Source organism: Xenopus laevis, chromosome 8L, assembly GCF_017654675.1.
Source record: "Xenopus laevis strain J_2021 chromosome 8L, Xenopus_laevis_v10.1, whole genome shotgun sequence".
NCBI lineage: Eukaryota > Metazoa > Chordata > Amphibia > Anura > Pipidae > Xenopus > Xenopus laevis.
The window spans coordinates 17,880,577-17,902,079 of record NC_054385.1 but is presented as its reverse complement, the minus strand read 5'-3'; the positions used below and the strand labels follow the sequence as shown (position 1 = coordinate 17,902,079).

Sequence of the window (21,503 nt, the reverse complement as noted above, 5' to 3'; positions counted from 1 at the left end):
TATGCTTGAAGTGTTAACCAGTACGATTTTATATTGGTTCTAATGGTGGTGGGGGTTGCAGTTCTTAGTCGGTTAACCCCCCCCCCTTCTCCTGTTCTTTGTGGAAAAAACCCAGGCCTCAAATCTAGGTCATTGTATATTTATCATCATGTAACACAAAGCCCAGATTTTCACTTTCCCATACAGGAGACCGATAGAGAATTCCTGTGGGCCTCCTTGATAACAGAGACCCTATGCCTTGAAAATTATCTCTTTTAGTTTCATAATAGATTGATTTTAAATTATGCTATAACGTCTGCAATGCCTTGCATGTAACTTATGCAATACAATTAAAAAAAACACAAAAAAAAAACATGCCTTTGTTACACAGATAACACTGCTCCCCTGGCCAACCTGTAATTTGAACATTGACAAGGACACAATACTCTACAACCCTTTCAGGACAAGCCATTTCTGTCTATATATAACCTGATCTATTCTAAAGGAAGGCAAAGAAGTGGAAAAAATCCTTCTTGACTCCAAAATGGTATTCGTTCTTCCAAAACCATTTTTGTTCTCTCTCTTGCTAAAAAGCCATGCGGCCCCTTCTTGAATCTGACTATTTTATCAGCCAGTACGACGATAATTCCACAACTTCACATCTTTCACTGTAGCAAACCCTTTCCGAGTATTTAGATGGAACCTCCTGTTTTCTAATTTTCCATTGTGCCTGTTGGAAGACCCCACTGGTAAATAAAGCGTTACAGGGATTATGATACGATCCCCTTATATATTTATACATTGTGATATCGCCTCTTCTCCAGCGTAAACAACTCCAGTTTGGCCGGTCTTTCTTCATAACTGATTTAATAATGTCCTGTTTGAGTGCTGGAGACCAAACATGTATGGTATATTCTAGTTGGTTCATTACCAGCTCTCTGTAAAATGGAGGAATGACTCCCTCCTTCCGCTAATCTATGCCTCATTTACAGGCCCGGATTTAAAACTGGTGCACCCATAGGCTGCCTGCACCCCCCCCCGCATACCCCACCCACTCACACCTCCCTCATCTACTCCAGCTACTGCTGCTACTGCTTGAGAAATGGAGGCTGGTCTAAAACTGAACTAAGCTCTCTCACCAAGGGTGCCATTTTAAGAATTAATCTTGAGTAAACCTTTATGTACCATGTTCTGTGTCAACCACTGACTAACAGTGCAGCTAAGAGTTGGGTCTTGGAAGTCGTTACCATTATTTAAAGGAGTCACAATTTCAACCCGCATCTTTTAAAATAAAATACTTAAAACTATTTGGGGTTAGCCTTTACCACAATGCACTTTTCATTCTCTTTATATGCCTTTTATGTAAAACAGCTGGATTGCTGTATTAACTTCTGTCCCCTCTGACTTTTCCTTTTTTCCCCCTTTTCTTTAAAATCCCATTGGGCGAGCAGCACCTTGGCACGTTGATGTGGTCCTCTTCTGGTAGGCATACAGTCACCCTTTTTAATAGAATCCTTTTTGATTCAATCGGTGTGCATGTATTTTCTTTTATTCATTGGAACAGTACATGAATGCTTGGTGATATAATAAAAATGTAATCCACCCGATATGTGATGCATTTTCGGATTTAGAAAATTTCCTTGCATTTCATATAAATGCTTCTATTTCACAAATAGCACAAGGTCCTTTTTTAAGGATGATGTATGTGCTTTTATATATTCTGCTAATGTCGAGTCATGTTACTACTAGTGTACAGTATTTGTGTGCGTGCACAAATATATATTCACACTCAGATGAATTGATTCGTCCGCATAGAGATATCATTCATAAATGAGAAATCTGCACTTTCCCCTTTTCCGGGCAGATTAGTGAGGATTAGGGGAAACAAATGGAGCCTGCTCGCATAGAGGATTAATATGCTAAACTGTCAGGGCCTGTCTGCCCTGCTCTGGCTACTAAGTATTTATCTTGAGCAGATGATAAATCTGGACAGTGCAGTATCATCCACAGAAGAATCCAACCTAAATAGTATGATGGGTGTTTTGGTTTGATGAAAGAAGAAATAGCTGGCGGTATTCATATTATTATATTATATTTTTCTTGTTTTAAGAGACAATGCAGCAGGGTGTTTTACTATAAAGGGTATATTTCATGTTATACAAAGCTTGGAGTGTGCTCTGGAAAGAGAGAATCATAAATTTCAGGTTTATATTAATATACCATTATATATTACAAAGTTTTATGCTAGAAGAAATGAACCTACTCCTAGACTAGCGACTCACGGGACTAGTTGATTGTCCCATTTGGGTTGTGGTTTTGACCTGGCAGTGTTCCATTTGTGGACCCAAAATTAACAGTTCTTTGATTTAAAACCTTTTTTGGGACACAATGGAATTTAACTATTTAGAGATGACCCTATAAATCTGTCACATAAATGCTGACCACATTTTTTGAGCAAGTTCATTGCTTCTGGATATGTGTGACTGGTAAATAGGAAGAGAAATACAAAGGGGTGACTAGGAGTAAAGATAAAGTAATATGTCCTGTTGATGGCTACTGTTTCATACCTGGCAAAATTTGACTTCAAATTCCAACCCATTTGAGAAAGTCATAGCTATTATTATATTTTTAAAATGATTCCCTGATTGGTATGCTTCTCTAATTGTATATGAATTTTAAGATCTTTTAGCCCTGCTACAGTATTTCCAGGTGTGATCGGATTGGAATGGGTTATAGGGAAGGGATTATGCTTCAGCTACCCATCTGGATCTTGTATTATTTGCTTCCAGCATATTAGTAGGGAATCTGAGGAAGCTGTACTATATATATATATATATATATATATATATATATATATATATATATATATATATATATATATATATATATATATATATATATATATATATATAAATTTGTAGTCTTAAGGTCCCCATACATGGGCAGAAATAAGCTGCAGACAGATTAATTCGGCAGTTTATTGGGCAGTGTATAGGGCCATCCGATGGGCTTCCCCAATCGATATATGGCTGAAAGACCAGCGGGTTTAAAAATCCTGTCGGTTCAAGGACTGCAGGTCCGAACTGGCAATCTGTGGGCTCTGGCAAATGCCAGAGGGGCTGCTATAAGGTCCCATAGAAAGTCAGTATTTAGTGGGCTGGTGGGGGCTGTTTGGGCCTCTGAGTGGGCTGATTGGCCTCTGTGTACCTGAAATGCCAGGGCCTATTTTAATTCTCAATCCGCACCTGAAGGGCTGCATTGGTTCGTTGATATGAATCAGCCCGATATCGCCCACCTCAAGGTAGGCATATTTTGGAGAGATCTGCTCATTAGGCAATGTTGCCAAACGATTGGCTTTCCCTATGTGAGGCCAGTTTAAGAGCCAAAACAGCTCAGCAGATGGATATTTGCTGCAGGACAATCACAGAGAAAATCACCCCATCCTTCCAGACATCAAGCATGCTTCCCTGAACCCAGCCAGCTTTGAGGCCATCCACTATGCAGGTTGACTCCGTCTGTTCTGTATGTATTCACTTAAGGTCCCCATAGATGCAAAGATTTTTCTTGCCGAACGACCGATTTTAGCGAAGTCCGACCAATCCTTCAAAATTATCGTGCGGTTAGTGAGATTCGAACGATCGTACATCTTACGATTTTTCGGCCGACATCTGTCAGATAATTGATCAGCCAATTTAAAAGATCTTTATTGGTCCCAGTGCAATCTATCTATGTTTGCAGGGCCAAGCAGGCAGCTCCCCTTTGTTTTCCTGGTAAATTGGTCTTTTTAGTTGATGGACAATTCGTACGATCGTACGATCGTTTCGAGAGAATCGTGGTCTCACGATGAGGATCAGATTTTTTAAAAATCTTTACATCTATGGCCAGCTTTACCCTCTTGCTTGAAACTGAAAATGTGTATTAACTGCAATAAAATCAACAAGCTTTATTTGCACGTTTTGCAGCCAGAAATAACTGGTATTTCCAAATTCATGTTGTGAGATTTTTTATATCTATTTATTATCTATATAGTCCAATACAAACCACAACTGCTACTACTGCTCATACTAATATAATGCAACTTTGCCATTGTGCGTGATGTAAACATTGTTTATTCCTGTTTGCAGTATTCCCTGTAAGATCCTTTGGCGTATGATCTGCCCCTGTAGTGTTATGTCAAGACATGACACCTGTCTCTTTTAATGGCCTCTTCCTACGCTGGGAGCTGCTGAACTATTATACAGAATGCTATTTTAACCATCGTAGCTGCTATCTTTGCGACAATCAGTAGGTTAACTTGGCTTTCTATTAGGGATGCACTGAATCCACTATTTTGTATTCGGCCAAACCCCCGAATCCTTCGCGAAAGATTCGGCCGAATACCGAACCAAATCCGAATCCTAATTTGCATATGCGTGGGAAGGGGAAACATTTTTTACTTCCTGATTTTGTGACAAAACGTCACACAATTTCCCTCCCCGCGCCTAATTTGCATATGCATATTAGGATTTGGATTCGGTTCGGCTGATCCTGCTGAAAAAGGCTGAATCCTGGCAGAATCCCGGACCGAATCCTGGAATCTGTGCATCCCTACTTTCTATCAATTGACTGTGAGCCCACAACACCCCTTTGACCGATCTACCAAGTTTTTTCACCATAAAAATTCTGCAGTGGCATTAATGAGACAATTCTTAATCACATTGCAACAAGGGGCAGTAGCTGGAATTACACGGAATTTCTATGGAAATTTAGTGGTTATGTTAGCAGCCTATTATTGTTCAGCCCCAAGAGGCAAACTGGGTAGGAGAAAATTTCCCATCTAAAAATGTAAGAGACATATTGTCCAGTCAGAGCCACAGTTAAAAGGAATTCTTAGTTATTAAAGGTTAATAAGGCTGAAACACGTAAGAATACCAAAATGTATGCATTGGCACCATAAGCAGGCACGTACTCTTTCCTTCTGGACATTAGTTTCCCTTTACAGCTGGCCATACACATAGGTAATGTTGTTCAATACAAGGTTTTGTAAGATCTGTGTCCAAGAAACCATTGGAATGGGCATCCTTGGCTCATGGATATTGGTAATTTTTGCCAGGGCAGGTTTCATAAATGTAGGTTGGTTTGGGTCAAATGATATCTGTTAATGTATTGACAATTTATTGATAACGACAGAACAGTAGTGGAGAAAGGATGATGTTCCTGACTGGTCCCCAATTGATATCTTTATATGCACGGCCAGTCTCCTGACGTATCTTCCTTGTGAATGATCATATTTCCAAGATGGCAGACTTTATTTTAATGATTTATTCTATATACTGAATGATCAGTCTTTTGTGATCATTTGTTGGTTATATAATAACATCTCTCCATTATGGGCGCCTTATAACTAAAAGGTAATTGCACTCACACAAACACTCTCTCTCTCACTCTCTCTCTCCCTCTCTCTCTCTCTCTCTCTCTCTCTCACTCACTCTCATTCTGCTGGTTAATTATAAGCATTGCAGTAAAATCCTAGATAATATAATCTGCAGTGTTTTATCTACAGAAGGTATTCAGAGAGGTGATATCAGTGGCCTCTGTGCACAGGGATGTGATTGATCAGGTTTCCAAGGGTTCATTTGGTGAAGCTTTCAGTAGAGATAGAAGCACATTCTAGAAACAATAAGCTTCTACCCTACAGATTAAATATAGAATGTTCTGGACCGTATTAGAGGATGAAAGTCTTTGGGTGAGTTGTCCCCACGTACTTCATTCTCTGACAAAAACCTTCGTTGGCAAGAAACGTTAGAGAAGGCAAAATAGCAGCAAAAGAGGTTATGTCATGGAGTAATTGGAGCAGCAGAAATGGTTTGTGCATTCTCGTTGAGGACTGTTATTTCTGTAGGCAATAAGTGGAGAAGGTGTTGATACAAACTGACAGATCTGGAGCAACAATAAACCCACAGCGAGTAAGCAGCAAGAGCTATCCGACCACTGGCAGCATTCCGAGCTAGAGGACTGATGTAACATGGTTCGATATGGGGAGAGACAGGCAATGGAACTGGAGAAAGTCTGTGAGAATGTTGCCTCTTACTGTCTGAACACAACAGTGTGTCTATTCCGCTGAGTTGCTCAGGAAGGGAGATCTCAAGCCAAAAATAAATAAATACACTACAGCTAGAATACAGGTTGTTCCTAAATAGAACATTTTGTGGAAATCACAGTAAACATTTCGATACCTTTCTAGAACAAAATGAAATCACTATTTCACTATGTAATTGGACAAAGCAACTTCCCATGGTATATTTCATTTTTATGGGATTTGTCTTTTTATAGGCATTTTTATGCCCCTCTCCTTTTTACATGACATCAATAATTTAATATATTATGGCCCTGAAAAATGTTGAGGAACATGGTATAGTTACCTGGTCTGTTATCTGAGAACCTGTTATCTACAAAGCTCTGAAGCATGGCATTATTATTTCCCATAAAGTGACATAGAAAGCTTGGTTGAAAAAAGACACACGTCCCTCAAGCTCAACCTTTTATGTCTATATATAACCGGCCTAACTGCTAGTTGATCCAGAGGAAGGCAAAAAAAAAAAAACATCAGAAGCCTCTCCAATTTGCCTCAGAGGGGAAAAAATCCTTCCTGATTCCAAGATGGCAGTAGGACAAGTTCCTGGATCAACTTGTACTATGAGCTATCTTCCATAATCCTGTATTCCCTCACTTGCTAAACATTATCCAACCTCTTCTTAAAACTATCTTTTGTATATTGTAAAATCCTATTTCAACTTTGCTCTGTACTTACTACATTATGTTAACTTAGCAACAGTAAATCCACAAAAGTGGACTTTTTAAAAGTTTTAAAGTTTTTTAAACAAATTTGGGAAAAAACACCAGGTCCGAAACATCAAGATCATAAATCCCATACCAGGACCTCTCAGTCAGCCTTGCCATATTTTTTGGCATTCGCTTGCATTTATACTGTAGAATGGGTGGAGGAAAAGGATCTATGCTGGGATGGATGGAGGAACGCATGAGACTGGATGGAATGGGTGTTTATTTCAGTGCTCAAAACATTTGATACCCTCATAGGATGGCATGCCATTGGGCAGCTGTAGACCTACAATTATTGCAAAAACAATTGTGTTTTCAGTTGATGCCTCTACCATTTCAGGCTATAACTTCCCAGTTATGCCAATGGGACATGCTCAGAAGAAGGACGGCAAGTGTTTTAATCATATGCCGTTGCACTAGAGCTTCTTTTGCTGCCTATATCAGGTAAGCAGTAGCTCAAAATAAGGACCATTTGATGTGCCTCCACAAGAACATCTTTTCATTCTGCAGCTCCTTATTGTTATTAAATCATGGGCTTGTTCACCCATCACACAGACTATACAAATTTTTTTTTACAGATGCTGGAATATATACATTGCCTCTCTATCATGCCACTGGGATTCACTTATAACCCCAAAATGCTAAAATCACTATAAATGCTCTACTGGAAACTAAACCCAGTTTTTCACCCTGTATTAACTGACTGATCGCTTGCTATTGAATTGTAATGATCCTTCCAAAATAAATATTTATAGCACAGATCAGGCAGGGCAGGCCACGCATAATTCTTCCTGAAATCCACAGTTGTTCCTTTAAAATCTAGCAATGTTATTTATATTATTAGGTGTTCTTTCAGATTCTTATTAATTCCAGTGTTCTCCAGACATGAATTTCCTTTCGTAAAGCTATTCATTAATGTCATTATTTTTTCCACAGTGCTACTGATCGTTATGCAAAGCATTTTCAGGCATAGTGAGGTCCTGCCTTACAATCTAACTTTTTCTAAAGACCATTTAAAGGAGAAGTAAACCCCCTACAGCTAAAAACCCCTATTCACCATCCTCTACTGGCCTCACTCCCTGCTTCCTCCCCGCATAGTGTTCTACTAGAAAAGGTGTCCTGGCAGGCCCGGACTGGCAATCTGTGGGTTCTGGCAAATGCCAGGGGGGGTTGCTGTAAGATGTCATAGACCGTCAGTATAGATTGGGCTGGTGGGGGCTGTTTGGGCCTCTGTGTACCTAGAATGCCAGGGCCTCTTTTGATGCTTAGCCCAGACCTGTGTCCTGGGCAGCAACATTGACCTTAAATCCAAGGCTGTTAACTAAAATCCTTTCTTGCAAAAACTCAACATCACATCTCAGTTATGGACATGCCCATATTTCAGCCGAATGCTGCCGGTATGCGTTGGATATCAGCACTATGCATAGAGGCAAACATTTGAGCAAAGTCAATTTGGGCCTTATACATATTAATAAAACATTGCTCGAATTTTTTTGTGCCTATATTAAGCTCAGACCCTCCAAGTAATCTCCGCAGTGGCACAAGGTTGAAGGTTTGGATCAGTCTGATCATGGGTTCTCATTTGTATCTGCTAGCTAACAACCATCTAATGTGTATGTGGCCAGACTAGAATTCATACACTTTGTATTTTTCTTTAGGAATAAACAACATACCAACCACATGCCCCACAGATGTCACCGGAAACATTTAATAGATAGTAGAGTTAATTTATAATGGTGCAAAGCCCCTTAGCTGTAATCTAGAACAGGGGTTCCCAACCTTTCATTCCTATTTGTCATATTAAAATGTAAAAAGAGTTGGGGAGCAACGCGGACATGAAAAGTCTATGGTGATGCCAAACAAGGGCTGCGGTTGGCTATTTAGCAGCCCTTATGTGGACTGGCAGCCTACAGGAGGCGCTATTTGGCAGCACACTTGGTTTTTATGCAACTAAAACTTGCCTCCTAGCCTGGAATTCTAAAATAATCACCTGGTATGAGGCCACGGAAAGCAACAAGTGGTTGGTGAGCAACATGTTGCTCACGAGTCTCTGGTAGGGGATCACTGATCTAGAACAGGGGTGCCCAAAAGGTAGTTCGGGATCTACCAGTAGACCTTTTGCTGGTGATTAGTAGATCTCAAGACAATATACACTTTCTTATAAATCAATATGTAAGTGATGTTTTCTATGGAGCAGAAAGCTAACAATGCTTTTATGGATGTAGATCATAATGGGACAACTTTACTAAAAGGAGACCTCACATTAGTAAAGTATGGGCACTCCTGTTCTAGAACATGCCAACTTTGGTGTGTTGGGTTAGATTTTTTTATCCTGGACAAGGTACCTACCAATCCTTCAGGAGCAAGCGCTCCTTCCATGAGCTTCAAGAGGGCGCAAATATACACCCCGGCTTTAGCACTCATGGCTGTAGCAGTGGTAAATGAGCATTAATATCACCAACATGAACACATTTGGCTCAATTAACTGTTTGTTATTTAGTTTGCCATTCCTCTTATCTATAATATGGACCAATTTCGAGAGCCATATTGTACCTAAAATGTGCAGCTAATGCATAATGTACCAGGTCTATAAATCAAGCAGCTCTGTGCAGTGATGAATAACTAACATCTGTACATGTTTCTCTTTGAAGTAAGAATATTCATTCTAACTACTGCTATGAAGACTGCTAACTACTCGGCAAATAAATGGCCCAAATGTTCTCCTTAGATTAAGCAGCAAAGAATTCCAACAATTTTACTTTCCACATCAAGAAAAAGTCACAGGAAACTATTCAGTTGTAATTAATACTGTATGGCGTACTTTCCTTTTAACAGACTGATCTGGAAAAGATTTGTTTGCTGGAGCTATCGGACAATAATGCATTTATATAATTACGTCAAAACCTAGTGATGTAGGATCTACAATATGGTACAGTCCTGCTCATGCTCTTCTACAGCACTCGGCAACCTCAGCACAATGCACAATGTAGTTTGGTTGTAGAGTCCTGCTATGGTTTCATTGGTGTATCAGTATCAGGGGTAAAGTATTCTCCTGTCTTAGCAACCAATCATTATTACAGTTTTAGCCAGACACCTGCATTTTATAAATACTGGGCAAATTTGCACCTGAGCAGTAACCCATGGCAACCAATCTGATATTTGTTTTCATTGTTCTGCCATCAGCTGGCTAAAAAAGAAATTGCTGATTGGGTGCTATGGGTTACTGCCAAGATACAAATATGCCCAGTGTTTTTAAATGAGTTCAAGGGGCCTATTAATCATGCTCTAGCCACCTACAAGTTGGCAAACAAAATCAAAGATCTGATTGGTTGCTATGGACGTCATCAGTGATGTTTGTCTAGAGTGTTTTACAAAGCATTATAAATAGGTCCCCCAAGTGTCTGTTTGATGGTGACATTTTATGGAATTGTTTAATAATACACTAATATATGAATACAATTTTGGGCTCTTGCGTTTCATACAAGTAGGAAGTTACCAGACTGTACAAACATGTGTTACTACCCTGATTGCCTTTTAATAAATATTATTATTTTAAATTTTTTTTAAATCATTGTCACTTTGGTCCTAGCCACCTTTGCACTCACTTTTGACATGAATGTCAGCTGGGCTCTTATTTTCCCTGCCCCTAGGCAATTTCAATCTTTGTATGTAAAGTTTGGCAAAAGATCACCTCTTATGTTAGTGTTCTGTGTTACCTGGCCGGTAAAAATGATGGTTGATCCCAATGTTATTAATTGGGGAAAAAAGAAGAATATATAGAAAGGCCGGGATTTTTTTCTAGAAAAGGTGGCAACCCTAGTTCTGCTGAATACTATAAAGATGTATCTTTATCAGACAAACATGATAATATTCGTTTTTCAGCTTGTAGATTTCTTTTCCCAACATGCATTTCTGTTTTTTCTCATTTCCCACAATTCCACTTTTAGTAAACGTTTGTGAAAAAAAGCCAAGCAGAAAAGCAGTTTACATGCAAAATGTAGCCGTACTGATCTTCAATACACAGCGTAATTACGTCGCCAGCATACAAAGCCGAAAATGCAAATCCAGTATGTGAAATCCATCTCGTAAGAGTTTGGCCCCCATATTGAAAATACGCAGTGTATTTCAGGGAAGTGTACTTGCAAACCTGCAGATTCAATAGAGTTCAATAATATGGCGTTTCCTAGGCACATTTGCGTATCTGCTGAAAAATACAAATACTGGCGTTGCGTTGCGCATGTTGGCTCGCAAGCATCCCGTGTGAATAGCTATAGTGTGTATTCCATAAGTGCGTATTTACGCCACCTGTGACCTCACCCTAATTATTGTTAAGTTTCAACAATTGTAAGTGGTGAAAACATTGTTATAGGTGAACCTACAAGAAAGTCTAATCTACTGATTCACTTGAGCTCATGTGAGCCTGTTCCAAAGAGCTAATGTCGTGGAACGAACTGAATGTGGAGAACTTTGCCCTCAGCTGGCCAAACTGTAAACTGAACTTCTCATGCTCCGTTGCTTTATATTTTATTGTATTGTATTTTGATTAGTTGATGTCACAGTATAGTATAGCCAGTATAATGCTTCTGATTTGTGTTGGAAAAGCACTAAACAGTCTTAATATAGGATGTCATATTAAAGCAGCTACCCTTTATTTCTACTAATATGAAATACAGAGATAGACTCTGTAATGGTATCTGTGTGCTTTTCTTTTCTAATTCTCTGTATTTTGTCATGGTGCTTTTTTCCTGGTAAAATGTATGGGTAAAATTTACTAAAGGGCGAAGTGACTAACGCTGGAGAAATTTCACCAGCATGACCTCACGGTCGCTGGCGTAACTTCCCTAGTGAAGGAGATAGACTCTAGCGGTACTTCACTCCCTAACGCCAGGCAAACTTGTGCTCTGGCGAATGGAAACAACTACGCAAATTCACTAAGATGCGGATTTTACTGAACGTTACCTCTTGCGCCAGACTTGCCGTTGCCACCTCAGACCAGGCGAAGTGCAATAGAGTAGATAGGACTTTCTTAAAAAATAGTTGAACATTTTCAACTAAAAACGCTAGTGTCTTTTCCTTTTTTCAGGGTGATAGGCTGCAAAAGAGAGAAAAAAATTTTCAGGGTAACCGGCTTCCCCCCTACATTTCCTAACATATGGCACATAAACTATACACTGGGCACATGTGTAGGGCAATATAACAACTTTATTTTATTTTATTAAGGTTTGCCAGGCTTGTGTAGTGTAATGTATTTGCTGCAACTTATACGTCCATTCAACTTTAACTTCCCGCCATATACAAATTAGGCAACGCTACCGCATCAAATTTCAGAAACCTGTTATCCAGAAAGCTGAACAACAGAATGGCTGTCACACATTGACTCCCATTTTATCTAAATATTATTATATTATAATTATATATTATTATATCAATATTAGTAAAAATGATTTCCTTTTACTCTGTGATAATGAAACAGTACCTTGTGCTTGATTCAAACTAAGATATAGTTAATCCTTATTGAAAGCAAAACCAACATATTGGGTTTATTTAATGATTACATGATTTTCTAGTAAGATTTTCTGAAGCTCCAAATTATGGAAAAATCCATTATCCGGAAAGCCCCATGTCCCGAGCATGCTAAACAACAGGTCCAATACCTGTACTATGCTGATGGTTTTTTATGTGCATGATATATTATTTCTATCTTATGCTTTTTCTGTCATTCTGTACCCTCCTGGTTCTCATCAGTCAGATCATGAAGTGCTCATTAGTGCCATATAACTTATCTATGTAGTCCCATAGATCTCATCAGACTATGGATATGGTACTATTCTGACAACAATACATTTTCAAAACTACCTGATAGGTATTTGGAAATTGCTGAATTTGACCCCGTACATTAGTGAGGTGCACATTGACTCAAAAACCACAGTTGCCCGCGGGTTGACCACTGGTTGGGCAGGTTCAGGTTAAAATCTGGCCAACTATTGCGGGTAAGAGATGGGTGTGGATCAGACACTTCTCTGCTGTTCCTGAAGTTTCCGTGTCTTGTACAGAGTATGAAGACACAGCTATTGGTTGGGCATGAGTCCTACAATGGCAACATTTTGCGGTTTAGGTTTGGGTGCAGGTTAATGTTTTGCGGGTTAGGGTTGAGTTTTCCTGACCCACTCATCACTACAGTACATGGGTCAGTGAGCTGCGGATTTGGTTTGGAGTGGACTGAACCTGGGTGGTGATGAGTCTGCATAGTCCCCATCTCTGGTTTGATTATTGGTCCTGGCCCAAAACTTTGGATCAGCCTGGTTTAGTGCCAATCCACTCGTTTAGTGACCTCACCAGATCTTTGTATATGGGCTTATGTTCACACAGTGTCACAAACTGGGGTTTGCCTTCTCTGTCTGAAATAGGATATCTAGTAGGTTGTGTAACCCATCTTTACATTCTGCAAGTGTTTTGGTAGAAGTAGCACAAATGGGAAACAAAATAGTATTATAAAGGTTTTTGAGCAGTTCCAAATGCATTTCTGACCTTTTATCCTGCCATATGCTCTGCCTTAAGCTGGCCATAGACTCAAAGATCCGCTCATTTGGCGACATCGCCAAACATGCAGATCTTTCCCCAATATGCCACTAACTGCATGGCCATATCGGGGGTAATTCGAACGTTCGGCCGTATGGTCGAATGATCGAATTACGATACGCCAAGGGGCTCCGACAGGTCGGTCGGGTAAAAATCAAACCTTGATTTTCGATCGATATCGTGGCCAGATATCAATCGGGAAGACCCTTCGGAAGCCCCCATACATGGGCAGATAAGCTGTCAAATTGACCGATATCGGCAGCTTTATCTCCCGTGTATGGCCACCTTAATAGTGCAATCTCAAGCACAATCTCAATGTTATTGTCCCCACAATACATTTTTTTTTCCACCAGGGGTTGCACCTGACACTGTTGTAGCCAATGCATTAAAATTAGTGCAATTGCTTTTTCACTCATAAATCAGATGCAGTTGTGTTAAAAATAGCCATTTGGCGTAGTTTGCTGCATTCAGTGTGCAAGTGTTGTGTGCACTAATTGTACTTTATACTATGATGATTGACACAGGCCACTGCGGGAACCCTGGAGCTGGTTTAAAAGTGGTGGGTGGTAGTTCTAGGGTTCCTGCGTGTGAATAGATGCACTGCTTTCCATTGAATGAATAGGATTTTTCACACAACTGACTGCGGGGAAATTTACAAGACCACAATGTGCTAACGAGAATTTAATAAAGCATAAATGACTCCCTCGTGTTTTACTAAACGTACTAAAAAAGTAAATGAAGGTAAACATGATTTAAAATTGGGTTGATTTTCCCTTTAAATCCCTTGATTATGCCGCTTCCAGTGAAGTTATGGGGGACCTCATCTGAACTGCCCAGAATCAATGCATCCCAGACAGTTTCGGTTAAAAGTTGCTGCAGAAAAATAAACTCACGGAAGTCAAATTTGACACTAAACAATGTCAAGAAACATTGCCACACTGAGACTTTTTGTATGATCTTTGTCCTGCAGCTTTCTGCTTGAGCAATCGAACCCCCTGTTTCATTTCACCATCATTCACCACCATTTCACCAGGTTGTTGTGTAAGATTGTGTGTTATGTAACATTCTCTGTTGCAGTATAGAAGCTACTCTGGAACACCAGTTTGTTGTGGTCATCAGATTCCGTAATCTTTCTTGCAATGCCTGTGCCTGAAAGTGATCTCTCTTTGTTTATAGGGTCTAATTCCAGTTCAGCAAGATTACTACCTTGAGTGTCATATCATGTGCTTTACCAAGGTTGGTACATAAGGGAGGTTCTATCCAGGATTGCATAATAAACTATGGGCCAGCCCACACACCCACCTGGCCACGTCCAAAAGGTCACAGTGAAGTCTGGGTCATCACCTCTATTAAAGTGGTCAAAATTCCAAGGATATCTTGGAGAGGAGATTTACGTAGCATTGTCTATGTTTTTGGTAACTGTGGACTTCTCCTGGCAATATCCACTACAGTCAGGGCACAGTTACCAGGGCGATAGTTAGTATTGCCGCTCTGCAGTGCTCAGGTCCTCTGTTCAATTATGGCCAGGGTACTATTTGCAAGTAGTTTGTCTTCTCCCCTTAAGGTGGCCATACACTAAAGATCCATTTGTTTGGCAAGGTCGCCAAACAAGCGAATCTTAATCCGATATGCCCACCAAAGGTAGGGCGATATCAAGTGGTTCAATTGTAATAGGTGTCGATACAAAACAGCGCAGAGGTTCTGCTGCAAAAGTGCCTTTATTAACACGACATGATAAAGAGCCTTGTTGCTCGAAACATGTCGTGTTAATAAAGGCACTTTTGCAGCAGAACCTCTGCGCTGTTTTGTATCGACACCTATTACAATTGAACCACTATTACTGGCATTGGATGGAAGCAAGGTGCTGCGATACTTAAATAAAATCACGGAGGAATAAGTACCAGTTCTTTACTATTTACTATAGGGCGATATCAAGTTAATCTGATCGTTTATCCCTAGGGCCAAACAATTGGATTACAATGAAGAAAATGGGCGCCGACAGGACGAGGACTACATCAACTAGCCGATGCAGTCCTTGGTCGCCAAAAAAAAATCAAACCTGCCCAATCAATATCTGACCAATTTTTGGCCTGAAATCGATCAGGAAGTCCCATCAGAACGCCACCTACATGGGCAGATAAGCTGCCAAAATGATCGAAAGGACCGTTATTGGCAGCTTTAATCTGCCCATGTATGGCCACCATTACTTAGGTGGTTTCAGGGTTGCTTCGCCGATGAGGCGAGTTGAGGCTGTCGCCTCAGGCAGCACCCCACTAGGTACCAGGGGCAGCAAAAATGCTGCTCCTGGTACTTTAAAAGCCGAATTTCCAGTTCTCAAACTGGAAATGTGGCTCTTCTAGCACAGAGAGCGCAGTTAGGCTCTCTGCGTTAACGTACTGGCCCTCTCTGATGCCCTCCTGGACCCCATCAGGTGCAAAAAGGTAGCGCACGGGGAAGGGGGGGGGTGGCAGCAACTGCTGCTGCATCAGGCGGCCTAGGGGCCAGGATCTCCCCTGGGTGGTTTTCCTGTACTCTGTTTTTGGAGTGTGTAAGGAAACCAGACATGTCAACTCATGACTCATTTTTCAGGAGTCACCCTGATTTAACCCCCCCTCACCTGGTCACCTGCATTTACAGCCCAGTTTCCTGCTGTCATTAATACACTCCCGAATTTCAACTTACCTCCAGCACTCAAATGTCACCTGAATCCTCAAAAACAGTGGACCATGGAGCATTGTCTGGAGTTTGGTTAGGCAAAACTTGGCCAAGACGTCGAGGTTGCCATCAGGGGGGTACTAGAGTCAGGGGTCTTGTGATAGAGGGAAAAAAGACCCAATTCACACATTGCAAAAAGGGGCATGACTTCAATGGGGTTTGGGTGGATCATGGGTGGGATTTTGGCAGAATTGGGTGTGGTTGGGCATATTAAGCGTGTGACCGATTTTGAGAGAGGCAATTTTTTTTCCACTGGAGCCTCATTTTACTTGGCAGGGCTCACCACCCAGGGCAACCATTTGACCAATATTGTTGTCATGATCCAATATTGACTGTTGCCACTGGAAGGCATTATGGTCCACTTTATACGTAACCCAGAAAGAAATCACCAGTGCTTGGGCTAACCCATATTCACGGAGAAGGAGAAAGATTTCCAGTGCACAGTTTACCTTCAAAAATAATTGCTACCAAACAAAATTAGGTTTTCGTACCAAACTTTGGCAAAAATATGTAAGCTCATGGGCCATGTGAAGGAAATACATGAGCCATCTACGTGACTTGGTAGTTCAGTTATGTTTAGGTTAAGACTAGGTAGAAATTACAGTCTACTAAACCATCACACACTGTGAACAGTTAACCCAGGATGGTTTTGGACTATGTTGAGAAACACAAGCAAGGAGCAGAGAGATCATACACACCAGGACAGATCATGCTCTAGTCAGAATCAAACACAGACTCCCAGTCTTGCTATATAAATAAATGATGATGACTGGTTCTTCTGTAATAGAACTAGCACTGTTAGTGCTGTTTTCTGTGCCATAGCTCATCTACTGTATAAGCCTTTTAAACTTTGGTAGTTGAAACTCCACTTGAATTACTTGAATTTTCTAAGGTCACAGGGAGTTGTGACACAGGAATTAAACTCTGGTTTCCCTGAATCACCCTTACAGCCCAACTAGGGTTGCCACCTGGCCGGTATTTTACCAGCCTGGCCTGTAAAAATGATGGCTGATCCCAATGTCATTAATAGGGAAAAAAGATAAATATATAGGAAGGCCAGTATTTTTTTCCAGAAAAGGTGGCAACATTAAAGGGGACCTGTCACCCTAAGAAATAATTTCAAATTATTTTCTATCATGTTAGTTGAGCAAACTAAACTTTACTTACACTGTATTTATTATTTAAATTGTGTTTCCTTCTGTCTTGGAATTATACAATCACAGCAAGCAGGCAGCAGCCATTTTGTGGACACGGTTATTAAGGGAAATTGTGTATCACCCCAAAATCTTGTGTATGCACCAGAATGGGGGACCTAATGTCCATGTGCAGTGCCCTACACAATTATAGAGCCTGAGGAGGGAAGGGGGAATGTGGGGAGAGCAGTGACATGTAGGAAGTGCTGAATGGAAAGTGAAAGTAATTGACTGCCCCTCCTCTATGCCACGGGCATAGAGGCGGGGCAGGTAATATTTGATTGACAGTTTAGCTATTTAAACACCTTTATAACAGGTATGGATGTTTTAATGAAAACATTTTTTGGGGTTTCATATTTCATTTGCAAAGGACTTTCATTATGCAGCTTTTTATGTGTAGGTGACAGGTCCACTTTAAGCCAAACAAGCCTTTGTCCTTCCTACTAGGTTCCTTTTGATATACAATTAGCTACAAAACAAGAAAATGTTTAAAATCTAGCTTTCAAATACTATTCTTTTTCATTTAAAGTTTTATCCAGCTGTAAAATATACTCACAAGGTAGAAGAATGACAGCTGTCCTTCCAAATGGTCATCTCGCACTCTATGGAATTGGTCAGACCAAACACTAAAATAGACTAAAATAAAAAAGACTAAAATAGTACATGCTCCTGAGAAGCCACCTGACCCCTTCACTTGGTTTCTAAACAGACAGCTGCTCATTTTTTCACCTCAGTGAACCAGTGTATCTGTGGCCTTGTGTGTTTGGTATCTCACTGTAAAGCTGGCCATACATGGAGAGATCCGCTCGTCTGGTGACATCGCCAAACGTGCGGATTTTTCACCGGTATGCCCACCAACGATCAGATTACAACGAGGAGCAATGGGCTCTGACGGGTCGGTCGGCAGAAAGATTAAACCTTCCCAATCTATATTGTGGCCAGATATCGATCGGGAAGACCCGCCAGAAGCCCCCATACACCGGCAGATAAATTGCCGAATTGGTTTTGGAGGGATAAATGAACTCAAAATTCACAATGGGCTACTCCAGAGTGCCTAATGTGTTTAAGAACATTGCTATACTGTACATAAGAACAGATTCAAGATCTACAGTGATTTTGGTAATTTAGGGGTGCTGTTTTAATTGCCTGTCCTTTCATGGGAATGGGATTCACTTAAAACTTGGGTACTTTAAGAAAATGCACATTTGAAAATTTTATGACCAAAATCTGCTGATGGATTCCATTCTAGCAAATGACAGGTCAAGTTAAAGCACCTCCCCACAGGCTAAACTACTGGCTTATTTATTGAACTGGTTAATAAGACAGTGTTCTAATGCACCCCACTTTGCTGAATGCCAGACAGTGTAAACTCCGCCATACTTCGGTCTATTGATTTTAGGCTATTGGTACCTCTGTGTTACAAATCCAATGTAATAGTAATGTGTGTGTACATTAGTAAGATTAAAAAAAGACGTCCATCAAGTGTGCATTTTTTCTGCTCTGCGTGTCTGCACCCAATCCAGTGCCTGTAGGTGCACAGTAGTGAACAGAGGCCAGTGAATCGGCTGATTTAACGCAGCATTTTCCTGATGTTAATCATTTTGCAAAGCATGATAAATAGTCTCCCGAGTGTGCTTTGGGCCTACCTTCTGTATCAATCTGTATTTGAATGCCTTTTGAATGTGTTTAGGCATACACACTTCCTCCTCTTGTCCACCGCTGCACATTATGTTGTGCTTTATTTGTTTATAATAAAATACATGCAGTTTCACGTATATATGTTTTTATATGTTTGTGTGGTCAGAACTATTTTGTCTTACGGGCATTTCTGTATGACTCTTTTGCTACTGGCTAGTTCCATTTTCTTCTATTAGATCCAGATGAAGAAGGGATTCAGTCAGCCCTCAACTGCCTATGAAGTTCATGTGGAATCTCTGTAAGGTGTTATTTTTTTTTTTATTTCTGTTCCATCTCAAGTCCACCTTGCAAACTCACTAGGCACAGCTGATTCCAGGCTAACAGAACAGAGGCCACAAAACACAAACACACAACAATTGGCCGATTTACATAATTGCTATTTGTTATAGATACGCAAATTCCTGTCCATCTTGTTTCAGCACAATGGGACATTACATTAAAGGGTCCATTTGCATAGCTCAGTCGCCTGAAGGGGGGATTTGAATTAACCCCTTCAGGGCCAGTGCCCCACCCCCTAATCAGTCACAATGGACAGCAGGCCTGGCTACCAGGGAAGAGGCTAACTGGCTATTAAAGGCCATTGAAAGGATTTGTGTGACATTTGTAATTGAATATTATTTTTAATCATTTTGCCACAGACTTAGAAACACCGACCAAAAAAAAAAAAACCAGCAGTGCAGAGAGTTACCAACAATAAGGCTTCTATTTTATAATATCCAATAGCTATGGAACAAAATATGCTCAGTAGGCTGCCTTAAGAGTTGCTGGTGAATTGTCTGTCCTGGATTACCAGTATAAAGCAGTATCAGGCTTGGGGCCCATCACATGTTAGCAGGGATGCCTTTGGTCTTTCCCAGGCAGGAAGACATAACTGGCCTTTGCATTACTTACAGTATATATTCTGACTCTGTCCATAATGTGTGTGTATATATATATATATATATATATATATATATATATATATATATATATATATATATATATATATATATATACACAGTATGTACAATATAGTAAAAGTAACCACTTTGACTTTAGAATGCTCTTGATCTTAGGACATTCCTCAGCCCCCAGCCGAGCTCTTTCCATGTAAATGCCCAAAGCTCCTTATCTCTTCTCAGCTCCCAGCTCATCAGCATAAGTATCCAAGCTGCCTATCTAGTCAGCATGATGTCCACTGATTATACTAATGGGGGCAGCAAGAGCCTTCCTAAAGCTCCCCATAGACGCGACGATTCTTCTTGCCGAACGACCGATTTTAGGGAAGCCCGACCAATCCTTCGAAATTATCGTGCGGTTAGTGGTATTCGAACGATCGTACATCTTACGATTTTTCGGCCGACATCTGTCGGGAAATTGATCGGCCAGGTCAAAAAATCTTTGTCGGTCCCAGTGCAATCTATCTATGTTTGCAGGGCAAAGCTCCCCTTTGTTTTCCTGGCAAATTGGTCTTTTTAGTTGATGGTAAATTCTGAGAAGATCGTGGTCTCATGATCAGGATCTGATCTTTTAAAAATCTCAACATCTATGGCCAGCTTTAGGTTGGCTTTTCCTGGATTGCATGGGAATAGCCCAGCTATGGAAGGTAAGGGATAGAGCAGGGGTCCCCAACCTTTTTAACCCGTGAGCCACATTCAAATGTAAAAATAGTTGGGGAACAACACAAGCATAAAAAAGTCCCTTGGATGCCAAATAAGGGCTGTGATTGGCTATTTAGTAGCCCCTATGTGGTCTGGCAGCCTACATGAGGCTCTACTTTTCACAGTATCTTGACATTTTAATTGATTTTCAACTTTTTGTCTGCAACTTTCATATTATGGAATAGTGCATCCTCAAAGGAACTGCCAGAATGCTTAGGAAGACAGAGGTAGCTAAGAAATACAATGCTTAGTTGTGCAATGAGAGATATACTGACGGCTTCATATTCAAGAGTATAATCGTGTGTCTTTTTGTTCTAGGGGTCCTGGGTAACTGAATTTAATAATGCATAGAATTATGCATCCGTTTGCAGAAAATATTTCCAATATATATTTGCCCTAGGGATAAATGCTCCATAGAAAAAAAGTCCAATGGCACACAGGATTGATGCAAGCAAGATTGCCTTGCTTATTTAATGCGGAGGAGTGCAACGTTTCGGAGTCACGCCTCTTTTTCAAGCGTTTTGATAAAGGCGGCGTGACCCTGAAACGTTGCACTCTGCATTAAACACGCAAGGCAATCTTGCTTGCATCAATCCTGTGTGCCATTGAACTTTTTTCAATGGAGCAGTATTTGTGAGATGGCAGCAGTGGCAGAACTACCAGGGGAGCAGAGGGTGCAATTGGGCCAGGGCCCGCCCACCTCTAGTTACGTTACTGGATGCCAGAACCTCTACCTCTGAGCACCAGGTTTCTTTACCTTTCAGTACATTAGGGTGTGCAAGAGCCAAATTTATTGTTGCCTAGGGATAAATGCACATATGTGCTATTTTATAGGTGCTAGGAAATAATGCCAGGGTCACATATTCTGAATACAAAGCAC

At 40.6% G+C, this 21,503-nt stretch overlaps 1 protein-coding gene across 10 annotated transcripts in view; it reads left to right on the top strand.

Moving 5' to 3' along the window:
* nr6a1.L (nuclear receptor subfamily 6 group A member 1 L homeolog) overlaps positions 1–21,503 on the top strand; it is a 169,325-nt gene that overhangs the window by 108,944 nt on the left and 38,878 nt on the right. The window lies entirely within an intron of this gene.